This window comes from Eschrichtius robustus, chromosome 5, assembly GCF_028021215.1.
Source record: "Eschrichtius robustus isolate mEscRob2 chromosome 5, mEscRob2.pri, whole genome shotgun sequence".
Lineage (NCBI taxonomy): Eukaryota > Metazoa > Chordata > Mammalia > Artiodactyla > Eschrichtiidae > Eschrichtius > Eschrichtius robustus.
Genome location: NC_090828.1, coordinates 47011169 through 47039008, shown reverse-complemented (window position 1 = coordinate 47039008; position 27840 = coordinate 47011169). Strand labels below are relative to the sequence as shown.

The window sequence follows — 27840 nt, the reverse complement described above, 5'->3', positions numbered from 1 at the left end:
CTAGCACACAGAATCTATGCCATTGCTTGCCCTCATCAATGACTTACCTAGAAGAAACTTTTCTTTTTATTGTAGCAATCTTCCAAATAATGTTTTCTCTTCAGTCAGCTACACTGGGCTTTTATTATAAGCTGATCTTTAAAAAATACAACCAAAAAAAAAAAAAAAAAATAGGAAGAATTCCATTAATTCTAGATGTAAAAAATCATGTAATAGAGAGAAAACAATGAATCAAAGTTTTTGCAATTCAAAAATTAATGAGTTGATATTTTAGTTTTTATTGCATGGAACAATGAGAAAAATCTAATTTTCCAATACTTACATTCACAGTTGTCTCCAGACTCAAATCACATTTTCTCTTGGATTATACTCAAAACTGTCTTGAAAAATTTCTTAAATCCAGGGTCATGACCTGAAATATTGATATAATAATTTAATATTATTTCAATGAGCCAAAATCATTTCCATAATAAATTTAAAATTTCAAAGAAAATGCCACTAGAAAAATGATATTTTTATTAAGCTATTCCAATTTTTAAAAATCTGTTTTGCTTACAATATATTTGAGTTTTGTCACAAATATTTGTTGTTTTCCATTATATGGAAAAACTTAACGTCAATTTTCATTTATCCAGGATGGTCAAAACACTAGCAATTAACTGAATCTTTTACTAAGTAAATTTCAAAGAACTAGAGTATGATAAATGGACTTTTAAATTAAACTGTAGTTTAAACTTCCTTTAAATAATTTTATCTAATATTTATTGGAATGTGTTAATCTTAGTTACTTATATCTATTTCCCTAGCTTGTGTGGTGTCTCACAGGCAGAAACCATATCTGATTGATCTTTGTATCCTTTTTCTCTGGCAGTTAATTTACATTTGCTGTATAAATCAATGAATAAATAAATAAATAAATAAATGAAACAATAAAGTCCTTTAGGATTTTAAACTTACAATCAGGAACACTAATCATAACTATTAGTGAACTGTCATTTCTTCTATTAGAAGACTTTAAGTAGTGTTTGAATCTACACTGACACTGAAAATTGGGGAAAAAAGTTCTTATATCAGCATGTTTACTTTCCTACAGAATAAAGTCCTTTATTCAGTTTTTGAGTTCTGTGGTCGTTTGGATATTGAATAAACAGTAGTTTACTGTACTGTCTTTGGAAGTCATAAAGCTTAAGCCAAATTTAAAACATTAGTCGTCCACATTTTTCTGTATTAAATATATATAAAACACATAGATTTACAAACAGGAATGTAAAGAAATATTGATATTGTTTTATTTGGAAATCAGATAGGTTTTTATGAAGCAATGTTTTGATGATTTACATGAATCAAGATTAAATTACCTTCCATGTGTACATAGGCTCAAAAATTGAAGGAAAAAGTGCCTTAAAAAACATGTTTGAAGTTTTCCTATATCCAACATATTTGAAAAACCGTTCATGCAACAATAGCAGTTATTTTTGCTGCTTATCTAATGGGTTTCAAAATCAGAATTCCAAAAAGTACCTTAGTGAAATATCTCTTAGCATGCAATAGATCATCCTGGCACCAATAATTAAGAGGACTTTATTCAACTCACAAAATATTGATCAGTGCAAGTAATTCCAGTTTTACAGCTTTCTTTCTTTACCCTATTCCCTAGTGATCTGGAAAATGGGCTATTAGGGACAAGATTGTATTCTGCACTGTGTAAACTTGTAGCACTCCTAACCAAGGGGGCAGGTTCATGATCTCTGGTTTTATCAAGGATGCAGCAGCAAGTTTGGGTGGCAGTCTTTCAAAAACATGGTGGACACCTGTACTCTCCATTAGATCTAGCAATGTCCATTTCATGTGGTGATCCAATTTGCTTGAGGCATCTACTCTACAAAGGACTCATCAAATTTCCCTACCAGCAGACACATATGGTGAGTGGTAGTTACGGAAGAATCACCCCTTTCACCAAGAGCTCCCTAGGCCAATAATGGAGGGATCATGACTGGGCATATAGATAATGCCATTGCAGATACATATGAAGGTCAGTTTAGATTGGGCCTCATATTGGTAGGTGTAATGGCATGATTATTACCAGGAGAAGTATGTTCAATTGTACTCCTAGGTCTAGCTTATTGGTTCTTTGTATACAGCCTCTCATATGTTCATTCAGCAAGTGGTTCTCTCTTCTATGTTTAGCTTATTCCAAATTTATCTTTGCTGAAGGTCACTTGATATCAATTGACCTAAGCCGTTAAGTAAATCATTGTAAATTTCTCAGATCTAGTTAAACTATTTACTGACAACTGAGTTGCATGTTGCCTGGTGAAATATATAGTAGCTCCCATTCAATTAGGAGGAGAGATCAAGTACATAATTAAAGGAGGTCAAGTGAAATGACTAAATCTGGTAGTGGATTTTTCCAAGTGAGCTTAGGTTTGTTTAATGGGAAAAGCACTTCTTCAAAACTGAGAAAGCTCTAATTTAAACTTTTAAGTGAATCTGTAATCACAGTGGTACTAGTAGTAGTTACTGGCATTTTCTCTTTCTGTTAGCCTCATGGATCCTATAAATACCATTTTATTATCACACTTCAAAATTAAAGTGGAAGATTTGGTTCTACTACTAGAAACAAAATAACTATCTTTACTGTACACATGGAATAAAAAAATAGCTTATAAATAGTCTACAAGCTTCTTGACCAAAGAATCACCAAAATAAAATTAAAATGATTGATATCATCACAGAAAGAACTTTGACTTGAGACCTCAAATAACTTTTGAAATATAGCTTCCTAGTCACTCAAGGCTTTATGTAGCATCATTCTGCGTTCATTTCTTAAAATTTCAGTAGATCTGCAACCCAAGACAGTTCTACATTTTTTTAAACAGTTCTACGCTTCCAAGTCCACAAAGTTTAACCAATCTTCTTGGCTTACTTCAGTGTAAAAACATGTTTTATTCTACATAAACATAATAGATTAGTGTGACTTAATCAATACTAATTTACCAGAACATAAAAGCATAAATCCAGTGCCTTTCAAACCCGCTTCTTATTTTCTCAGATTTTTATTATACATATACACACTTTCCATTAATTTATTTTTCTTAATAATAATCCTTACTTTTAGTTGAGTCACCTAACCCTAATATTAAAAGTGTATGTTCACTCCAAGATTAAGAAAAAAACCCTAATTTTTGTTTTCCACTCCTGCATTTCCAAAATATCTTGGATTTTCAGAGGCCCTAAGCCATATTCTCTCCTCCTTTTATTTATCCAGTCACTATAAAGTTGGCTAACAGAAGCATTCCCCACACATATCTAATTTGCCATTAAGTATCCTGAACCTTTGTGTGAGCAAAGTGAGGCTGTTTCCTATCTAGGTACATGCCTTCCTTTATGGCATATTAAACAAGCTACATTTCTCCTGAATCAAAACAAGGAAAAAGCACTGTTCAATCCCAATATTCTACACGTCTATGACAAATGCAAACTTCTTTCTGTCATTTTACACTATGTGGAACAGATTGTTCCGCTAAAAAAATGTATCAAACTACAAGACCTGGTTACCTGTTATTCTCTCCTCACTGCTTATTTTTTGGCAAAACATAAGTCTTTGTGCTAGAATGATTCTTGCAAATTACTGTCTTTACTTCCACTAGAGTCTTTGAGAAAGAAATTCCAGTATAAGGTTTTAATTCCCCAGCCCCATCCTGACCTGGAACATTCCTAACACTTTCAATCCATGAAGCAGTAAGAAAATTAAAATATATATAGACTTCTCTTTCCTGAAGATCTGTTACTGATATAAGAAAATCAAACTGTAAGTCCTTTTTTATAATATGCCTTGGGGTTTTCATTATTTAACGAACAGTTACTAAATTACTGTTGTAACATAAACCAGAATTCCACAGAGTGTGGGTTAATGGATCACCTGTATCAGAATCACCACCAGAACTTGCTGAACACGTGAGAATGTCTAGGGCCCACAACAGAACCTCCGCATCAGAACCTTCAGAACTTTGGAATCTGCACTTTTTGCAAGCACCTGAGGAAATTCATGGCCTGTTAAATTTTGGAAAGCACAATGTAAGTACATCATCATCATTTGGCCATGTTGAAACCTGTACACACTTATATTCCTCTGTCTCTAGGTACTAGCCAGACTATTTTAAAAGTACTATTAAGTATAAATCAAGCAAAATAATCCACAATGTTCTCAGGCATAATTAATATCTGAGAACTCCCAGAGTAAGTTATTCAAATATCCTATTTTAAAACATTTCATGTACTGTTGTAATTATTCCTTTGTACTGTTTGTGCCTCTAGATTGTGAGCACAGGAAGAATAGGACATGCATCATATTAATCTCTGTGACTCCAAACCCTAGCAAAGTGGGGGCATAAAGAGGGTATATAAAGTATGTTTTGAGTAGGTTACTTACAAAATGAATTTAATCAAGTTGAAGAAACCTGGTGTTCTGGGATGTTCTCAACCCTCTCAAACATATTAAAATTTTCTGATACCTTAAAAAAGTCATTGCCTGGATTGTAGTCCAAGAAATTCAGATTCAATTCATCTTGACTGTGGCCCAGGGATAAGCATTTTATCAAGTTTCCTAGGTGATACAGGGATATACAGCTAAATTTGAGAACCAGTGGGATAGACAGAAGAATCCTGTGGTAGGCAGAATAATGAGCCTCCGAAAATTTCCATACCTAATCCCCAGAATCTGCAATTTTAAGGTTATGGACCTTAAAATAGGAAGATTATCCTAGATTATCATGAATTATCCTGGTAGGCCTAAACTAAGCTCTTCAAAGTAGAAGAGGAAGGTCAGTCAGAGTGATGCAGCAGACGAAAGGAAGCAGAAGAGATATGGCAACATAAGGAGTTGATGCACTGTTACTGGCTGTGCCATGCAGGAGCTCATGTACAAGGACCAGAAATAGGCCTCTAGGAGATAAAGGTGGCCCTCAAGCTAACAGCCAGCAAGCAAATGGGGACTCAACTGTACATCCTGAAGGAACTGAATTTTGCCAACAACCTGAATGAGTCCAAAAGCAGATTATCTCCAAGATCTTTAGAAGAAAACACAGCTCTGCCAACACCTTGACTTTGGCCTTGTGAGACTTGGAATAGAGAAACCAGCCAAGCCCATAGGACTTCTGACCTATAGAACTGTGAGATAATAACAATGTGTTGTTTTAAGCCACTAAATTTGCGGCAATTTGTTACAGCTGTGAGAAAAAACTAGGTACAAATACTTACCTGATAAAAAATTAATTTTCCCATCAAAACTAAGTGGTAATTTTCTGCTTCCCAACTGGTCAGTCATTCCTCCTAACTCTAGAATACAGATCTTTTTCAATTTATGATAGGGTTATCTCCTGATAAATCATAAATTGAAAATATCATAAGTCAAAAATGCATTTAATATACCTAACCTACTGAACACCATAGCTTAGCCTAACCTAGTTTAAACATACTCAGATCACTTACATTAGCCTACAGTTGGGCAAAATCACCTAACACAAATACTATTTTATAATAAAGTGTTGAATATTTCATGTAATATATTGAATACTATACTGAAAGTGAAAAACATAAGGTTGTATGAGTACAGAATGGTTGTAAGTGTATCAGTTGTTTACCTTCATGATCTTGTGGCTGACTGGGAGCTGCAGCTGCTGCCACTGCCCAGCATCACAAGAGAATGTCATACCACATATTGCTTGCCTGGGAAAAGATTGAAATTCAAAATTCAAAGTAGGTTTTCTACTGAATGTGTATTGCTTTCACATTATCATAAAGTCAAACCATTGTAATTTGGGGACTGTCTGTGTATTCATTATACTGCAAGGCAATCATGTTAGCTAGCAGTATTTCCTTCTAGCTGCTCCTAAATTGCTGTGTGATTTTGAGAAAATCGATTCAACTTTTTTTCTGCATGGTTTACCCAACTAGAAAATGGGTACTCAACTTGATCTCTAGCTTCTTGTTTGCTACTGCATCCTTGTTAGAAGAGGTATGCTGGAGTCAGAGAGCCATATTTTCAAACTTAAGCTCTTGCAACACTTAAACTCACTAAATCTATTTCCTGACCTGAAAGTGGGTGTACAAGTAGTGGCTGAATCAATGTTGCCTAGAATTTTTATCATAACTCATCTTGTCAGTGTGTTAAGTTGGATAATAGATATAAAGAATTTGTCTGATAATAAATACACAATAAGCATTAGCTCTTGCTATTATCATTATTACCATATTATTTCAATCAGTTGTCACAATGCTAATCTCAACTGAATGAACCAGCATACATATTTTAGTGATTTGGCCAAGGTCACATAGAAGCTTAGGGCTGACACCAAGCTAAGAACTCAGATTCTCTGACCCTAAATCTGGGCCCCTTTGTCCTACACCATCTTGACTCAGAGGACTGAGTCATTTATTTGGATAATTAATGTTTAAAAAGTGTGGAATACATTTCTATTTTGCTTATTCAGTTATTTTACTTAACCAGCCATTCATTGCATTGCATTTTATTTTTATTCATAAGACACGTTTGTATTTTTTTTCTGGCACAATTTCTTCTTTTAACTCCTTTCCTTAGAAATGTTGCGACATTTGATTTTTTTTTTTAACTTATATTAGTAAATGGCTTAACAACTCAGACTTGCCATTCTGCTAAGGTACCAAAATCAAAAGCACATGTATTGTCTCACTTTCAAGCACTTTAAAATGCAGTTTAGATTAAGAAATACCTCTAGAAATTCAATTAGTCATCTTACCCTATTTCTTGAGCAACTACTTTCACTTAGGTGTGCACGGAGACAGAAGTGAACACAAGTTAAGATTTCTGCTCTCAATGAAAATATTTATCAAGTTAGATAGTGGTAATCTTACACTGATTTTAGAGGATTCGTTCAGTACTTTTAAACACAGTCCATAAGAGTCATTCCTGAGGTTCTAAAAAGGGATGATTTCACAACATTTAAGACAGGAAGCTAGTGCTGGGCCTCAGTCAGTACACTTTCAATGAGCTTGAGCAGGTTAAAACCTTCCCAGCTGTCTCATTTGTAAAAAAAAGAGTAGGATAAGATAAATTTAAATATTGAATAAAGGTTCAAAGTTTATATAAAAAGAAAAATATGGTTAGTATAGGAACAGTTTTGTTGAAAGTAACCCAAATCCCAAGTATCCTTGAAACCAAGTCATTCCTGACACTTTTTTCTGGCTCAGGAAAACTTCCCCTAGGTCTCCTACTACCAATTACCCAAAAGGAGTTTGAGTTTGAATCTAAGACAGTGGAAAGTGGACCATTTGGCTAGATGCTCTTTCTTTTGTTACATGGGAATTCAGGGAAAAGGTATCTAGGCCAAAAAAAGAAAATCGCATCTTGATTTCACCTCTTCATATACTGCCTCTTTTTAAGAGCCATTCTTACTTTTGAAAGGTCATTTGTAAAAAAAAAAAAAAAAGGCTAGTTCTCTCTTCTGCACTGCAGAAAATTGAAATTAGAAAAGCAAACATACTTCTTCATAAGCCCCCTTGCCAGACTTCTCAGAATGGAATCTGATCAGTTCATCTAGGCCAAGCTAAACTTATTACCATCATCGTTGGAATAGCCTTAATGCTCCTAATACTGGAAACCAACAATTTCTGAAATTCAGCTACATTGGTTTTTATCTCTTTTGCATTTAACAGAAAATGACTTAGATAAAAATTTAAAAATCATACAGTGCCAAAAATTACAGGACATGTTAAGAAATGATGCAACAATATACCTAACAAGTTAATTAATGAAAGAGTAAGAAAGATTATTACATTTAATTTATCAAAATCCTATGAGTGACTTAGTATAAAAACACATCTAATATTTAAAAAGGCAATAAAAACTCTCATAAAAACCTTCAGAAAGTATTTTATTTTTGAAATGACACCTTAGTTTAATAATAACTATTAAATTCCAAATGCTAAGAAAACATGTATTGTAAATATTGCCCCATTGCTAATGATACAGTTTTCCTTTTTCCAGAGAGTTATTGAAATAAAGTAACATCCAACTGATATTTATAATTAGCATAATTCAGGGACAATGTGTGAGGTCAGTTACAAGTAGAGGCAGTAGTTGTACTGATTACTAATATGAGTTAGATTTCCTGATTTTAAAACCCAACTCAGCCTCACACTTGCAAGTTAAACAACTTCAGTAAGAATAGTTTTCTCATTTGCAAAATAGTTTTTAAACCAGAAGGCTATTGTGAAAATAAAATGAGATAATGTACCTAAACATTTTAGAACACAGTAAATATTAGTTATTATTATTATTATTATATCACATTAAAATTTTTAATAATATAAGTAAGTGCATACATGTTTTAAATTATTTGCCACAATTTCAATAGCATTACAGGTGAAAATTAATCCTATATTTCAAGGTGATAGTCATAAGCATCTTGACTTTTTATCTTCGTAGAAATAATATGATTGTTTCTATTGTCATTTAAATCAGTTATGAAAATATCGAGTTAAGTGAATGATAACAAGTATATTCCAAATATAATGCCCATCTAGTTAATAAATAACTGCATATTTCCTAATACTGAGCTTATATAAACTAAAACTCTAGCAAATTGTAAACACTGTAATCAGTCACATTGTAAATAATATAACATGCTAATCCAATTAAAAACAAGATATAAAACCTCTCAAATTTGACTCTAATTTTAGGTTGACTGTAACAGCCTTTACTAACACTGTATTGGAACCAAAAAGAAAAATATTGACTCTATGCTTACTTGCTTATCTAATGAACATTCCAGGGTGAATAGTTGAATAACCATTAAAGAGAGATAATATTGTGATTAAATTTAGGACTTCATTTTACACTCTGAAGTGCTTACTCTCGGGAATAATTTTCCCATTGTGGGCATAATTAGCCATTTCCGGTGATTTTGGTCACCTTCTTTTTATTTGAAAGAGGCAAGTGGCCAAATATCAGCCTAATTAGTAAAAGGTAGGTGGGAACCTGAAAAAAATTGCTTTGTACTTGATGGAACACTCTCCCTCCAGGAGATCTAATATGGAAAGAATTGCTTGCCCAAGAGCATAGAAACAAAACACATCTTTCCAGCTCTTTGGACTACGAGCTTTATACCTATTTCCCTTCCACAAAGTCAGGAATCAAGTTCTATGCGAAAACATGTTTTCTTCCTCAGACAATAAAATCAGAAAGTATATAATTCTGCTGGAATTTTAATTTAAATTAACATAGTAGTCCATCATAAAAGTTATGGTATTTTTGTTATTTGTTTTCAATCTTTCTCCAAAAAAAAAAAATTTAAACAGCACCTACTAACATATCTCAGCATTTTGGAACCACGGGAACTCTGTTGGTACTGTTGGTCTGGCACACTTTCTTTTTTTCCCTGAAAAAATGAACCTCTCTTTCCACTGGAAAATCTATTCCCTCTGGTTCAAGTGAGGCTGCTCTACTGAGGTAGAAAATGACTGAAAACTGGTCAGATTAGCACAATCCTCTGAATTAGGTTGATTTAGGAATGAAAATGTGGTCCAATCTGTACTGTCAAAATTCTCCCTGGGACATTTCTTTTAACGTTATCAGGGAAAAACCATCAAGTTACATTTTATGCCTAAACAGGATTGATTTGGAGTTTTGTCTCTTGCAACCAACACGTTTCTAACTAACAATTTGAGAAATGCTAGTGTAGTGGAAAGATTACTAAGAAGGTTCCACTTTGCATTCTGCCTAGCTTTACCGAGCCTAAGATAGTTACACTGCCAGCCCCCAGTTTCCTGACCTGTAAAATAAGATGACTTCAATCTCTCTTATGCCTTGTAATCTAAATATCTCCAAATTATTTTCTTTTTCACCAAGGCAGGACATCATTATTCATTTCCAAAGCATATTCCAAGCCCAGCCAATATGAGTTCATAAACTAACTTTTTCCACCCAATATATCTATGATGTGATTTTGTTTTTTAAATTTGAAATAACCTTAGGCATATATGCCCTTGGATAATCCACAGCTAATCTGTGCCTGCAATAAGATATTTATAGCTAATTCAAAAAGTAAATGCAACTCTTACATGAAAACAAATGAATAAATTTTTGTGACCTTGGGTTAGGCAATATTTTTTGACATGATACCAAAAGCACAAGTGACCAAAAAAAAAAAAAGATAAATTGGACTACAACAAAATTAGAAACTTTCGTGTTACACATGATACCATCAAGAAAATGATGAGGCAACTCACAGAATGGGAGAAAATATTTGCAAATTACGTATTTGATAAAGGACTTGTATTCAGAATATACAAAGAACTATTACTACTACTAGATAATAAAAAGACAATCCAATTAAAAATGGGCAAAATATCTGAACAGACATTTCTCCACAGAGATATATGAATCACCAATAAGCATATGAAAAAAATGTTCAACATCACTAGTCATAGGGAAATGCAATTCAAAACCACAATAAGTTATGAGTTCATACCCACAAGGATAGCTGTAGTGAAAAAGATAGACAATAACAAGTAGGACAGGATGTGAAGAAATTGTAACCTTTATACATTGCTGGTGGGAATGTAAAATGGTACAGCTGCTTTGGAAAGTGGTTTAACAGTTTTTCGAAATGTTAAATATAGAGTTACCATATAACCCAGCAATTCTACTCTAGATATTTACCTAAGAGAAATGAAAACATATGTCCAAAAAACCATTTGTACTTGAATGTTCATGGCAGTATTATTTTTAATAGCCAAAAAGTGGAAACAACTCAAATGTCTATCAACTGATGAATGGATAAACAAAATGTGATATATCCCCCAAATGATGTATTTTTTGTCAATAAAAAGAAAGGAACACTTATACATACTACAACATGGATAAACCTTGTCAACAGTAAGCTAAGTAAAAGAACCCAGCCACAAAAGACACATATTATGTTCCTTTTATATGAAATGTCCAGAACAGGTAAACCTATAAAAACGGAGACCGTATTAGTGGTTGCTTTGGGCTGGGGGAGAGTGGTGAAGGGGAGTAATTGCTAATGGGTACCGAGATCCTTTTTAGGGTGATGAAATGTTCTAAAATTAGATTGTGGTGATAGTTGCACAACCCTGTGAATACGCTAAAGCCATTGATTTATACAGTTTAAATTGATGGACTATATGTTGTATGATTTATATCTTAAAAAGTAAATGCAAAATAAGGTGTGTATATCTAAGGGAAGATTTATACTAGATTTAGCAGAACATCTAGTCTCATTTCTCTCTTCTTTGTCAAGGGACAAATAATGTTCACGTTGTAAAACAAAATACATTGACCAAAAAACCTGCCTAATTTACATGGATGTATACTCTGAGTTGTCCCTTCAATTTGATACATTATCTCATGTTCAACAACACCCAATCAACTCTATTTTACATGCTTAGTACTGTTTTGATTTGTAAGGAAAAGTACATTTTCATTGAAATTTGCTTTCACCTCATACACAAAAATTTTATATTTCCCTTGAAGAATAAATGTGTTTATTTAAAATAACCATTACACACAATTGAGCAAAAAGTATAATGATATCTAAGAAAATTTCCCTTAGTTTTAAATAGGGTCTGTAGTTGTTTATCTCTTTTCTCTTGACAGTAATTTCTTTTCTCTACATTTCTATAACATTATTTCATTTTCTGATAGGAGTAGAAAACTGACAATTTGTATACAAAAATGCAGATATTTTTATCTCATTTGAGGCATATTTTAATTGTGTCATTACAAGCCATAACAACAAGGAAATAGCATACAGGTGTATTAGCAAGAAAGAGAAGAGAGATTATTGAACTTTGGTTCATTCTTGGAAATAAACCCTGGTTAAAAATCCTATATCCCAGGACTTCCCTGGTGGTCCAGTGGTTAAGAATCTGCCTTCCAATGCAGGGAATGCGGGTTCCATTCCTGGTCGGGGAACTAAGATCCCACATGCTATGGGGCAACTAAGCCCCCATGCCACAACTAGAGAAGCCCACGTGCCGCAACAAAGACCCAGCACAACGGAAAAAAAAAAAAATCTTATATCCCAAATATTTCCCTTTTATGGTGTTATTAATAGGTAAAAGAAAAGTGAAAGAAGAATAGAAAAAAGGAAAGAAGGAGGGAAAGAAAGGAGGGAAAGAAGAAAGAGGGAGGGAATGTGCATCTCAAGTAAATGCACACTTTATTTAAAATTAACTCTATTTTTCATTATTTTTATGAAGAATCAAACAGAATGTTGATAATACTAAAATTTGTTCCTTTACAGATTTCTTTTTCTCACAACCATTAAACATAATTCCACCTTAATATTTTTTAGTATATTCATTTTTTTAACCATTTGAATATAAAATGTATTTGTTTGAAATATATAATATATATCAAAAGCTATGTTAAGTACTGGGGATCCAGAAATGCTATAATTTTTTATCTTAGAGATAGTAAAAAATCTTGTAGGGGAAAAAGATGTACAAATGTAGATAATAAAGTATTATAGGTAGTCAATAAATATTTGTAGTGTCTGATCAGATAGAATGATGCATTTTAGATAGCAGAAGTGTGTGTGTGTGTGTGTGTGTGTGTGTGTACGCTCATGCATGTAGAGAGAAACATATAGAATATGACACTTATGTGGAGTTTCAAAAAATCAGTAATTTGGAAGTGTCAGGTGCTAAAAAGATGCAAGTACTTATGAGATAAGGCTTTCTTGAAAGACAGGGATGCAAATTAAAGATGGTATCTTCTGTCATATTGAAGAGTTTTGATTTAATGCTCTAGGCTATAGATTTTCATCTCTATGCCTACTCTGATTTGCTGTTGATGGCAGGCAGTATTGCTGCGCTGAGCGGTGACGAGGTTGAGTCTAGGCTCAGTGAGCATCAATAATGCATCAGTGATGTCTGCCACAGGCATCATCCTAAGAAGGAATGACAGGTATTCCAAATATTTGCTAGCCCAGCTGCAGAAAAAAAATAAAATAATTGTAGGGGAATTAAGCAGTAGAACAGTATGTCAAGATTTTCATTTTACAAAATAGGAGGGTTAATTCAGAGATGGTGACAAGGGCAGTTGTACAGAGATGAATTAGAATACTGCAGTGACTTCTAAGTAAGTGAGGCAAGAAAATACTGTAATCATGGAGGCTGGAACTAAGATTAATAATGATGGGGATGGAAAGCAATATTTAAAAATCAGAGATATTAAAAAGGTTTAATCTATGAAGATATGAGAATTCAGTTGAGTGTAATTAACCTAAATGAATTCCCCCGATTCTAATATGAGTATCTGGCTTCCAATCAGTAATATAGGATCTACAACAGAGGAAAACAGGTGTGGGGAAAATATCTGAGTACAGATGAGATATTCTGAAGAAGAAAATGACTGAGAGTGTTTGTCTAGATAGTTCTGGAAATTAGTAAGGAAGGGCCTTGAAATAAAATGTTCACACTCATCATAATATAATAGAACAGTAAAAGGTGCCATTTTGTCCAGAAACACTGTCTATAATGGGAAAGGAGTAGACAGTGTACTCTAAGAGATGTACATGGAATTGAATTGGAGCACATTTCTAAAACACTGGTGGAATTTAAGGAATTCCTTCCTTCAAAAGGAAGACTGTGTGTTGATAGAGGATAGAGGTAGAGCTTTCTAGAGACTAGGAACTAGAAACACAAAGGCATAGGTTCATGAAAGAGCAAGGCTTGTGTGAGTAAGGGTAAAGGTGCAGGCCTGAAGTAACTTGAGAATCTAGGAAATCAATGCGGGGAAACCTGGATATGTGACTTGAAACATTTCCTAGGCACCCAGTCCCATGATGCACTCTACAACTGCTGTAATTTTGCACATACCAAACACAGCTTATTTTTAATTATTTAGTCCTGTGACTAAATCTGGGTTGTAATTTAAAAATAGATATTCCAGTGCAAAAGAAGTTACACAGGAAGAAGTTCCTCGCTGAATTAAGCCATGCTTAAGTGAGAACTGCTGCTTAAGAACAACACGTTCCCTGTGAAAAAAAGATGGCAAGTCCCTTTCAGCGAGTCTAACCTTTATGGAGTGCTATTATCAACTCAATTGTATGTTTTTTCCTGTTTCACAAACATGTTCCCAAAAGACTTTTAAAATAGCTTTCTTTCCTGCTAAATTGTTGTGCAAGCACTTTTTCTGAATCTCAGCCTTAACTGGACCAGGATGTGTTAAAGAAAAAAAATGCCCTGTCACTCTTGACATGGTATAATAGGCCTGAACAACAACAGTAAAACATTTTCCTAACCTGACTGCCCCTCCTCTCACTGAATCTTAAGACAGTGCATTTTCATGAAAATGCAAAATACCCTGAAGAAACAACAGAAGAGACAATTTACCAAAAAAAGTCACCATTTTAACAAGTGAAAAATCTGTCCACCGAAGTAGGATTTTTCTCCAAATAAAGAGAAAAAAATTACTACAGAAAATAAATGTTTTGTAAGAGTTAAAATAACCTAAAAGAAAATAAATTAGTCATATGAAATGGTCCCCTAGATACCCAGTAAGTTGATCTTTCTTTTTTTTTCTTCTTTTGGAGGAAAAGAAAAGAATCACAACATCCTGAAATCTGTCTTGGTCACTTCAAAACAAATCCCAAGCATTTTGGGGGCACGTTTATCAAACTGCAACTCAGGTTGTAGTGCTATGCATGTCTGTTTTTGCAGAGAGAAATGTTTCTCCATCAAAAGTCTTTCTAAACGGCAATCAAAATAGCAATCTCAGAAAAGAAAAAAAAAAAAAAAGGAAGAGAAAGAGGAGGAGGAGAAGGAGGGAGAGGAGGGGGAAGAAGAGGAAAGTAAATAAAAAATAAACACAGCCTCATGGCCACTTTGATAGGGGCTATGGCTAGAAAACTCACATGTGGCTTTCTGGGACAGGAGTCAATGCATCTATCTGAACAGTATGCTGCTTTTGGCAATGGATCACGACAACTTTTTAAAAATAACAGTAGGGGACTTGTATTGGGAAAAAAAAAGACAGGAAAACGGTAGAAAGCAAGATGCAGGGCAGAGAGCACAGGTTTTTGCGACAATGGGCTCTGGTTTTGGATACCAGCTGTAGTATTTACAAACTGGGAATGCAGGCAGAAACCTAACCTGCAACATTTACCTGGGTTTCTGTAGTTTTCAGATGGGCATAGCACTTCTATCTTAAGTATACCTATGGGGGTTAAATATAATAACCCACATAGTCACCTGCTGCTATCTGGGAAGTGATAAGTACTCAGAATGTAGTGGTCTCTCTATTCTCCCCTGCAGCAGAAGAGAATGCCATGGTTTGCTTTAACCGGTCTCAGTGACAAGACTTGCAATTTTGGGTAAGATTATATGTGAACATTTAACAATGCCAACCTTCTCAGCTTTCCATAAAAGAGGAGATTATTGGCCATCAAAGGCATGGGATTTACCATGTTCAAAGGGGAGTGACAATGGACTCTAAATCCAAAATCGATTGTTTTCTTATGAAAACTACTTTGCTCAATACGTAACACTGCTAACCCTTGCTCTGTTAGGTGGTACCATTTCATATATATACATATATATATATATATATATGTATATACACACACACGTATACACACATACACGACATCAGGCCTTTTTACTAAGAAGGTAATAAACACCCGTGCTCAAGTCTCTTCTTTAGATCCCCAGGACAATATTAAGGAGGTGAAATCTTTTATGCTTTGTCACAAACACATACCCTATGAAGATTTCTACATCTGCATTATCAATTGTTTTTGATTTTCTTAATCCCTGGATGAAAAAAAAAACAGTAAAACAGAAGGCATCAGATATATTATCTGGAAATAGGGAGTTTTTAGCTGGAGACAGAATGGTGCAAAGATATAAAACGTAAAGAGTTGAAGGAGAAAGAAAGAAAAAACTTGCAGCAGTTCTTAGTTAAGCTTATTTTGTTGTCCAAAACAATTAAAATTAATGCAGACATATACATAACACAAAATAATTAAATTAATAATTTACTATTTCTTATTTAAATAGTACTATTTGTGTTTTAAAACATAATGTTGCCTTTTAATATAAAATAGTATGAATATGGGGCTGTAAGTAGCTGGGCTTTATCACTTCATTCTTATTGTTAAAACTTAATTCTGGACCACCTGACCACCATCCTCAGCCAAAGAAAGAAAAACAAAACAGGGAAAAAGTTGATATGTTTGTTCGTGGCAAAGAAACAATAAAAACAATACCTTATCATCAAAAAAGATTTTTAAGTTCAAAAATAATTTCTTGTTCTGTAAAACTGCATATATTTTGATTTAACTCATTGTTTTACAAAAATTATTTGTAATTATTTGATTTAGCTCTTACCTTTTATGAAAATTATTTGTTAGCTCTTGCCATTTTATGAAAATTATACGTACTTAAAAAATTGGAAATAAATTCATTAACTAATGAAGATGTTTAGAATACTCCATTCACAATTCAACTTAAGTTTTCTGTTAAATATCTTTATTGTGAAGAAAATCTTAGGAGGATTCTACCTCTGCATAATGGTGGGTACAACTGATAAGAAAAAGGAGGAAAAGAAGAGGACGTATTGGGGAACCTAACATTATTTGTCTGTTTGTGTATATCTATGGTCTCTTAAAGTAATCATTGCTTAAAACACTGTGGTTGGTACTTAAAATAAGCAACTAATCAGTTTTGAAAAAAGATGTGGTTTGGTCCTTTTGTGTGAGTGTGTGTGTGTGTGTGTGTATGTGTGTGTGTGTGTGTTCTTACATAAGAGAGGGAGAGACACAGAGAGAGAGAGAGGGAGAGAGGGAGAGGAAGACGGAGAGAGACAGAGAGGGAGCGAGCTAAAACTGGAAGACAGAAGGACAGGATTTCCCATTTTATTTCCTACACAGGGAAGGAGTGATGGAATCCACATCATTAAATACACACATTGACTACTTAACTGGAAAATCTTTTAGTCAGATATAAGAAGAGCAGAATTCTCGAAAAAAATAGAACTGTTTGTCCAATAATGCTAATGATGCTTTATGAAGGATCTAATTACTGTCTTTTCAGGACTTATCTTTGGCTCTCTCATCCTCAGGAAACCCTCTCTGAACTCCTTATGTCCCTAATGTTCCCACCACAGAGAGACTGCACCCTCTTACAGCACATTATCACACTAGACTTAGTTCAGTCTGGTTTTTTACTTTCTCCCACCAAATGTGAGTGCTATTTCAGGGCGTTTGAGGGTACTGCCTTACTAAACTTTGGGTCCCCAGGACATTGCCTGGTGTGTAGTAACCTTTACCAGTTTTTTTAATGAATAAACAAGTGAAATAAATATTCATCACAAAATAGTTATAATAATTTAAATTGTTTTAATGATTTACAGAGACTGATCACAGCAAAATTCATGCGTATTTAGGAAGAGGGTAAGACTAGTTAAGCATGGTTTGTCTCATCCATTTGTCAAATAAAGGAAAGCACTTAAACTAGTCCAAAAAAAGTTTTCTCTCAGACTGTTGAAGAAAATTTTTAAAAATTAGTGGGTGATAATATCATGGCGATTAAAATTGGCAAGTTGTGAACATTTTCAAATGAACTGCTTCTTTTAATTCTAAAATAGTGCATATTCAAAACTTTAGTGGTATATTTTTGCTGTTAATCCTGGAAATTTGTGCTGACTTTTATATTCTAAGAGAAAAAAAAAAACAAATTTAAAAATAAAAGAATGAGAAATATTTTGGCATGAGGTAAGGGCTGAGATACAGTGAGATATAAATATATGCTGCTTGATATTAAAGTTTTCTTAAACGTTAAGCATATATTTAGTAAAATGTTGCTATTCTAAAAAATTCGAATAGCTTCAGGTTGAGTGTGAATAAAACCAGCGTTCTAATTTTAGCCAAACCTGGGGATCACAGAGGAAAAGGAGTGAAGGCCGGCTCCAGTGTGACCTAAAGCTTCTTGTGCATAGTGCGTTAAGGTTACTAGTATTTCCACCTCTATATGTTGTCTTGGTTTCTGTCACTAAACAAGCTCTATATAATTTGAACAAAACCATTTACCTTTGGTAGTCTCAGTTTTGTTTTGTTTTGTTTTGTTTGTAAATCTGTAAAATAAGGGTATTGGACTAGACTCTTAAGGTCCTTTTTTGTTCTTTAATTCTACTGTTCTGAGGGGAAATATCATTGTTATTTTATCTAAGACATATATATTAATGTAAATCCATTAAGTATTGAAAGCTAAACTAAAGGAAAATTTTCCTCACGAATTTGTTTCAGATCTACATGCAACAAATATTACAGTTTGCAAAATAATGCTATTTTGATATCTATTTATATATTTAGAAAACATTTTTGGATTTCGTTTTTTAGCGTTAGTGAGTTTTTTTCTTTTTTTTTCCTCCTCCCAATGCCTTAATAAATGAGTAAGGCAACACCTTTAAGAAGCATGACAGTATATTTTAAAGTTTGTTTAAAACATTATTAAGAAATAGGCGATCTATTGATAGAAACAAAACTCAAAGATGTCTAACGTGATATTCATAAAATTATATTACATGCTATATATCTTTCTTTTAAAAAGGTAGGATGATATGGAAGCCCAAACACCTACTAAATGAAATATATGAATGAATTCACTATAACCTTGCCCTGGAGTCTCTGTTCTGTACAACTGAAAATTTAAAAACTCCCTTCTGCTGCTGGCTTTTTTTTTTTTTTTTTTGCCCTTGTGATAATCCAGAACGGATCTTGAATTTTATTGTGATTCATATACAAATCCTCCCATCTCAGAAATGCTACCAAGGAAATTTTAGTAAAGGAAATTAAGTAATTTAATCACTGTATAGTTGACTGAAATAATTATACTCCAGTGATAGGTAAAGAATAGCTCAACCAAGAAGAAAAAGATTTATAAATGCAGTTTTTTCTTTAACATTTTAATTCTATTCTCTCTTCCTCCATGCTGTATATAGTTTGTAATTAAAACAACATTTTATGGAAATATGGAACTTGCTTTTTCCTAAAAATTATGTAGCAATTACATTTTCAAGAAAGCACAAATAAATTAATTCAGTGCACGTAAAATGTTTACAGTTACTCTTGGTTAAAGGTCTGAAGTCTTTTTCTTTCTTCCTGTTTTGTCTCCTTCTCCCCAGTTTTCTCCCTTGACTGCAGCAGTCACTGTGAGCTCTTCGTAAAGGAATGTTTTACATGTGAATGCCTTTAATTGACTCTGTTTACCAAATAATGATGGATAATAGCCTTGAAATCCCTGGGAAAATGTTTACAACACCAAAGTCTTTTTTTTTTCCTTCCCCTCCATTGGATCAGCTTTTCAAACTTATTTGTTTTGATTTAGGAAATAACCTTAATAGTGTCAGGATTGTCCTCTGGACCAATAAAGGAGATATTATTGTGATCTAAGCATCTGTCAGAGAGGATGAGAGAGAGAGAATATTCCAAATGGGGGAAGGAACAAGTGCAAAAAAAATCTTTTTTAAAGACAGGGAGAAAAGCATGAATATCAAAAAGGCACAGTATTTATCTCTCAGAATTTTGAATTTTAAAGAGATTCAAACATTCATTCTGTTTTCCCTGACATTGTATATGGATTATTGTCAGCTGTCATATTTTAAACCTTTTAAGGTAATTGCTATCTATCTGATGGCTGCTCTACCATAATTGTTATATCATATTTTTATCAGTTAATTAAATTTTATCTCCCCCCCATATGAGGAAAGCAAGAGAATGTTATAGAACTATATTATTTAAGACTTTGTTATTCATATACCAAAAGGACAAAACTAGGTTTGGGGCAGCTAAGTCTCAGCGAAATAATGGAAATTATTCTTCCCTTCAACAATTCTGGTAGAAAAACTCCCCGAAGTAATTGTTATTGGCCTGACCTTAAAATAATCTCTATTCAAGCTAAAACTTGTATGTTGACAGCACCAGGGCTGACGCAAAAACTGTGATTTATGTCTCAATAGATATAAAATACCAGAGAAGGCAACCCAGAGTTGCTTTGCTTCCATTTTCATCTTGGGAGAAGTGAGAAAGACTATTTTTATAGAGTTAGTCACTGATTGAGTCAGTATTTCGTTGAGCGCTGATATAAACTGTCACTGTGTATCTAAGTAGCCTAGGCAAATCATTTTATCCCTCTAATTTTGATATCTACATAAAATGTGAATAATTGTAGTATATCCTATTTAGGGTTGATGTGTTAGTATGTAGTGAGCTAACATTTTCTGACACATTAGTAAGCACTCAATGTGAATTATTATTATGATACAATTTTAATATTGGTTATCATTAATTTTCACACAGCAGGAGGAATGGGAAGTACAATATCTAAATAGGGACATCAGCACAGCAAATGTTTTATTTATGCAAAAATTTCACTTATGGGAAGAAAGTTCTCTTTTCTACCATGTTTTATTAGGGTGCAAGTATGGAAAGTTGTATAAGTGTAGTTGCCTAAGAGGTCAATTAGCATATTCTTAGCCAAAGAGGTGTTTGAATTCCTCAATATTAGTCAATAGTATTTCATTCCTAAATATAAAAGTAACTTTAGATAGTAAAGTTATAAATAGATGACCACATTTTAAACTCACTGCTCACATATTAATGTAGGCAGCAGCATGCCATAATGAACTCATTTAAAATCTACTTTGCTCTGAGAGGTCATAATTATTAGCAGCTAGATCTGTAAGATGTTGAAAACACAATCTTTCCTTCATCATAATAGAATAAATAATGTCTAAAACCAAAGTACACATGTGAATCTTGGCTAAAAATAGGATCTAAATGACAACGTATGCACCATATGCCATCTACTATCTTTACACCAGCTACACACTGAATACCCAGAAGTTGAAGAAAAACACATAGAAACATGGACATTTAAGACAGATTTTCCCAGGACTGTGGAGGCATTCCAATTAATGTAGAGGTGGACTCAGAAACAGCCAGGGCCTACCCAACAGACAAAAAATTGACACACACTCCATCCCAAATTTAACATCTTCTCTGAAGCTCAGAGTATTCAGAGCTGTACTCACCAGGAAATTAGTAAATGTAGGTGTTTTTGGTTTTAAAACGAAACAAGGCCAGAGATGTGTGTATATTCTTTTTGTACATTTTTCCCCCCATTCATCAGGAATTTTATTTCCCAGAAAAGAAGAAATACATTTTTTTTGTTGATTGATTAATTGATTTGGTTAGGAGTAGACACTGGTGTTGTCTCAATAATCTCTGTGGTTAAGGGTTAATCCCATAAATCAAGCTCTACGGGGAAGGAAGAAGTAACAAGGGCCCTGGTGAAGAGGTTTTAATGCATTCCATTGGTCAAAGTGTGAGAGTTCCAGATGATAGGATATAGGATATGAGAAAATTCCACTCTAGAAAAAGCTAGATAAATGCTTTGTAAATGTTGGGACTTTGGCTAAAATTATGCTTATCTGCTTGCCTTTAAACTTCTGACATGAAAAGGGGTTTTGATGAAAGCCTAGAGAACAGTGAGCATAACCAAGGGAAATTCTCAAGATGTCTGTCGGCGAGCAGATCTATCTTCAGACCACGATCAGCAAACAAAATAAAATAAATTTTTTAAAAAGGGGCATGCTTGAAAAATATTGAATCACAAAAGAAAGAGAAATCCTTCTGAAGAATCTGAGGAAGAGTATAGATTTGAAAAGTATACTTACTAACAGAGAAACATTTTTATAAGCCGTTGTGTCATCTAATAGTGTCTATAACAGGAAACTAACAGTGTTTCTGACACCAGTTTGATATTCAGCCATGAAAGGGTTTTCATTATGAATGGTTTATAAAATATTTGGCTAAAAGTTCTTACTGAAGGGCTGATACGTAAGAAGCTCTTACATAACAATTTAAATTGGGAAGTTATTGGCATATAGAAGATACCAATTGTAAAAATTAATAAACAGGCATCTCAATTCAAATAGAGCCAGGAGGCCAGAAAGGGGAGCTCTCATGCCCTACAATGGTAGTAGAGCCCAACAGGAAGAAGACTTCATCTTCTTTCTTGGTAAGAGCTCAACCAACAAGAGACTATCACAACTCAGCCAATGAAAAGCCATAGACTCTGTTTACTATAGTCCTCCCAACTTCCTTTTCTTCTCTATAAAAGAGGTCTCCTTTCCATTTTTGTGGGGAACTTGCACAAAACCAAGCACCAACTGCAAGGTTTTTTCAGGCTAGTTGGTTATTGCCGAAATTGGATTCCAAATTTCTCTGTTCTGATAAAACCTCTGTATGTTTCACTCAACAACAACAACCCTGACCCAATTTTGTGGGAAAAACTGGACGATACAGTCTCTAAGGCCTTAAAGGAGAGTGTGATGAACCCACCTGCTCTTGGGCATCTCAATTATCAGATTCCCTTTTTTTCTTTTTGTATATGAAAAGGAAGCAAATGTCCTTTGGGTAGTCACCCAAAAACATGGGGACCACTATTGACCCATAGGGCATTATAGCCAGCAACTGGACCCAGGGTCATTGGGATACACCTCTTGCCTTTGAGCCATTACTGCCACTGCCCTTTTGGTTAAGACTACTGAGAAAATTGTTGTGGGATTTCTCCCTAACCATTTTTGTACCTCATGCTATAGAGGCGCTCCTGAATTCCCATCACACTTAACATTTCTCAATCAGCCACCTCACCACCTATGAAGTCCTTTTTTTAAACCGCTCCTCATATAACTCTTTCATGTAATCTTAACCTTGCTACTCTTCTCCTCTCTCTCACTGACAAAGTTCCTCACAACTGCTTAATTCTGACAGTTCACCTCCTGACTCTTCAGGATGATCTGCTGGAAATTCCTTTGGGTAACACTGACTTCTCATGGTTCACTGTTGGTTCTTATTTAAAAGGTGACAATGGCAAATATTGTGCTGGCTATGCTACTGCATCACACTTCGATACTGTTGAGGCAGCATTTCACCTATGTCTACTTCAGCCTAACAGGCTGAATTATATGTTCTTACATGGGCTTGTACTTTAGCCAAGGGCAAAACTGTCAATATTTATACTGATAGTAGATATGCTTTCAGAGTAGCTCATGATTCTGGAATGTTGTGGAAGCAGTGTGACTTCTTTACTTCCAGAAAAAATAAAACAAAAAAATGACCCTTATGTTCAGGAATTACTAAATGCAATTATTGCCACTTTAGCTATTACTAAGATTCCAGGGAATTCTAAACTTGACTGTCTGGAAGCTAGGGGAAATCACTTCCTTAAAGGAACCAACAGCAGCCAAACCTCTGTCATGGTCAAAAGGGATATTTCCCCAAATGATAAGTTATAAAAACTGGCTAGAGAAGCCCAGCAATTGTCCTCAGAAAAGGAAGAACCAGATTGGAAATTCAATAATTGTTGGTTTGACAAAAAGAGAAGGCTCTGGTTTGGACCAAAAAACAACCCAGTCCTACTGCAGACTCTGAAATTCTCACTCCTCACTGTTGTACATGCATTAAGCCATTGGTTTACTGACAAAATGATAACACTCATGAATCAATATGGGTGGGGAAACATTAACAAGGCTACAAAAAGTGCTTATGTCATTTGTCCCACTTGTCCAAAACACAACCCAGGGAAGCCTGTTTGTACTGCTCCTGAACATTTTAAGCTTCCTAATGGATCATTTGAGGTCTGTCAAATGGATTTCATAAAACTTCCTCTGTCTCATGGATATAAATAAGTTTTAGTCAGGGTCTGCATGTTTTTACACTGGACTGAAGCCTTTCCTTGCAGATAGACTACTGTAGCAAAGTCCTTTTGGAAAAGATTATCCCTACCTGGGGGACTACTCTCAAATTTCATAATGATCCAAGAACTCATTGTACTGGTCAGGTACTTCAACAAGTCTGTGTTATTTGGCCGGTTTTACACTTTCACTGCACTTACCACACTCAATCTTCTGGTTTAGTTGAATGCACTAATGGCAGTATTAAGACTCAATTGGCAAAGTTTGTGAGGCCCTCCAAATACCTTGGCCAAAAGCATTGCTGTTGGTTTTTCTAAATCTTAGATCCACTCTTTTGGAACTCATAGAACTTTCACCCTTTGAGATAGTCACAGGACACCCAAAGCATTTGGCTCCTGTCTCTTTTGACCCACAACTGATAAAAGGAGAGATACTCCAATATTACAAAGGTCTAACTGCTTCTATTAAAAATAATCATGGGGGCTTCCCTGGTGGTGCAGTGGGTGAGAATCTGCCTGCCAATTCAGGGGACACGGGTTCGAGCCCTGGTCTGGGAGGATCCCACGTGCCACGGAGCAGCTGGGCCCGTGAGCCACAATTGCTGAGCCTGCGCGTCTGGAGCCTGTGCTCCACAACAAGAGAGGCCGCGACAGTGAGATGCTCGCGCACCGCAATGAAGAGTGGCCCCCGCTCGCCGCGACTAGAGAAAGCCCTCGCACAGAATTGAAGACACAACACAGCTAAAAATAATAAATAAATAAATAAATAAATAAATTTATTAAAAAAAAAAAATCATGTTCTGGTAGCGCAGTCTTTTCACAGTGTGTTTCAGGAGATGAAGACCTTAAGCATAACACCTTGCAAACTGGAGATTACATCTATTGGAAAAGATACCTACAGAAGGCTCTCTTCAACCTCCCTGGAAAGACCCCTATCAGGTGCTGCTAACTAACCTTTGTCCTGCCAAATTCTAAGGAACAGACTCTTGGATTCACATGACACACCTAAAGAAAGCACCAAACCCTGACTTACAGGCATATCATCTGGTGACCTGAAAGTAAAGATTTCCCAGAATTGAAGGAAACAATATCTGATGAGATAGCTTTCCCAAGATATCCAGGCCAGGCCTTTTGCAAGTTCATCTGCCAAACCTTTGATTATGACATAACACTTCAGATGACTGTGATCCTGATAGCATATGGACTTTAAATAAAAATTGCCTGAGAGCTCTCCTTCCTACCGCTCATTTTTACTTGAATATGACCTCAATAGGTTTCCAATTTGTGCATTTTCCCTTTGACAAGGGACACTACACCCAGGAAATGTTCTTCCTGGCATTGAGGGACAAAAAGCCACTGAAACTGGCAAAACTGACTCTTGACCACAATGCTTTTAGAGAAAGATCGTGGTCAAAAATGGGAAATGTAGAAATTAATAAACAGAAACCTCAATTAAAATAGAGTCAGGAGGACAGAAGCAGAAGCTCTTACACCCTACAACTATATCAAAACCCAACAGGAAGAAGAAAGACTTCCTCTTTTTTCCTTGCAAGAGTTCAGCCAATGAGAGACTGTCATAACTCAGCCAATGAAAAGCCATGGACTCTGTTTACTATAGCCTTCCCAACTTCCTTTTCTCCTCCATAAAAGAGGTCTCCTCTCCATTTTTTGTGGGTGACTTGCATGTGGCTTGCCAGGATTGTACACCCTGAATTGCAGTCCTCTGCTGATCCTGAATAAACCCTTTTTTTTTTTGCTGTAGAAATAACTGGCAGTCTATTTGTTTTATGGCAACAGGATGCTTAGTTTTTTACTTAGGGAATAAACCCAGTTATTACTTGGGATTAATTTAAAAATTTCCAATAACTCTTACGGATGTCAACTCCATTTTCTTTGAAAAATTTCTTAGAAATTCTTGGCATTATGGAGTAAATTGTCCCCCCTCTCCAAACTTATTTTGTTGAAGATATAACCCCCAATGTGACTGTATTTGGAGATGGGGCCTTTAAGGAGGTTATTAAGGTTAAATGAGGTCATAAGTGTAGCTCCCTAATCTGATAGGACTGATGTCCTTATGAAAAGAGAAAGAGACACCACGGATGCTCACATACGGAGAAAAAGCCATATGTGGACTTAATGAGAAGGTGGACCTCTGCAAGCCAATAAGAGAGTCTCAAGAGAAACCAAACATGTCAACACCTAGGTATTGAACTTCCAGCATCCAGAACTGTGAGAAAATTAATTTGTTTCTCAAGGCTCCCAGTCTGTGATTTTCTTAGGGTAGCCCTAACAGACTAATACAGTTGGGTTGAGTTAGTTCTCAGAGCTAGAGTCTAAATAAAACCTGAAGAAAAATTTCCCAGAATTTCATAAAGGTAATTTAAAAATTATCTAATTTTAAACACTTTCTTGTTGATAAATATACCATTTCATATATTCAAAATTAAAACAAAGAAATATATTTTCCTTTGCTAAAGAGCTATTATTTAAAGAAAATATTTACTGTATGTGAGGTTAAATTAAAATACATTAAAAAGGCCTTCCTTAGATTATTTTAACTAGAGGTATAAATCTACCACTAAAGGATCTATGCTATCTGCCTGAAGGCATTATGAAGATAAATAGCATAATATTAAGCCATTAAACATAGCAGTTTAAAAAATGCTATGATTAATAACTATTAGTTCAGGAGCCACATGCTAATCTTTATGGAAGCAGAGGCTGGCTCATATGCCAACTTAACCTCTGTTTGCCCTAATAATCATTGAACCTTCAGTTGCCACTGTCACACTGAACTATACATTCCTGATAGAAATTACTCTAAAATCTATAAAATGAAATAGATACTAACATTTCTAAAAGAGCCTTCATAGTAAGAGCATTAAAAGTCATTTTCATATAGTGCTTGAAGTTAATTAAATCTGCTGATACTTCATGTGTTTAAAAGATTGTATCTTTGCCAGATGAATTTAAGAGAAAAGTTTCTGTCTTTTGTGTCAAGAACCAGTCTGATTAAAAGAATCATTTAATGAACTAATTCTGGAAGAGATGAAATTTCTTTCATGAGTTTATAATGCATTTCACTGTTCATAATGCATATCTTGGAAAAATCTGTTCTTTAATGAACCACTGTTTTTTCAAAGTATAGAAATGACTTTGCAATGAAACTGGTTGAAGGTACAGCTCAAATAGGCTAATGGTCATAATTATATCTCTTCTTTTGAAATTTTTTAAAAGGAAAGAATTGGACCAATAGGGAGAGGCAGCTGTTCCTATGGTGAAGATCATTGTAGAGCATGATTCTTTGCCAAGTTTCACCTATTTGCCTACAGCCACAAATAAAGCTCAGGGCAGGCTAAAAAATTTTTTTAAATCTATTAGAAGGATACATTGAAAGCAGATATGAATTCTTGTCAAATACTGGCTAGAGGAAACCAAATCATTAAGGGCCTCAGGCAACTTAATTTGGAATCTGAACTTGGCAGGAGATAACGTGAGTTTACATTTCAGGAGTACATATGTTTGAGTAGTATCTTGAGTAAAAAGAAAGAAGAATTTTGAAATATATGTGTAAGTGATACAAGAGAGTGGAGATGTGGAGAAAGGCTAGTGTTCAGAAAGGAAGATGAAAGAAAGACAATCTCTAGTATCCACTCTCAGATTATTTACACATAAATACAGTAACAATACATGTCTAGAAGTTTATTTTAAGTAGACTTAAGATATCAGAATATTGAATGCTTTGCATGGGTTTTGAGAAAGGATAAAGAGTTTCAAAGCCATTTGAGAATTTCCTCTGAACACACTAGAGGGAGGGTATCTGTGAATGCTGACTTACAAGAATTTACATGTTACCTTTCTTAGGTAGAACTATCTAAGCCATGAATAGATTAATCCTTAGGGTTACATAGATCAGTAGCAGGACCTCCCATGTGGAAGTAGCTATATTCATTTTTTCCCATCTGAAAATAACTTTGCTAGGAAATATCACATACCTCCTTATTGCCAGGTGACTCATGTAAAAGCCCAAGGTACCTTAAATCAGCTGGGTAATCCCATAGTTCACTTACAATTTTC

At 34.7% G+C, this 27840-nt stretch overlaps 1 protein-coding gene across 6 annotated transcripts in view; it reads right to left on the bottom strand.

The window, feature by feature from the left end:
- Window positions 1–27840, bottom strand: part of CALCRL (calcitonin receptor like receptor) — a 102526-nt gene that overhangs the window by 43061 nt on the left and 31625 nt on the right. For 2 of the 6 annotated variants that reach the window (XM_068544809.1, XM_068544810.1), the window contains 3 exons: window positions 3923–4053; window positions 323–412; window positions 48–136 (listed from right to left, as the gene is read on the bottom strand). The gene's annotated coding sequence lies outside the window, so the exon portion shown is untranslated. Of the gene's footprint in view, window positions 1–47; window positions 137–322; window positions 413–3922; window positions 4054–5035; window positions 5058–5642; window positions 5728–27840 lie in introns of those variants that run through there. The other 4 variants (XM_068544813.1, XM_068544814.1, XM_068544811.1 and 1 more) reach the window with 3 other exon arrangements.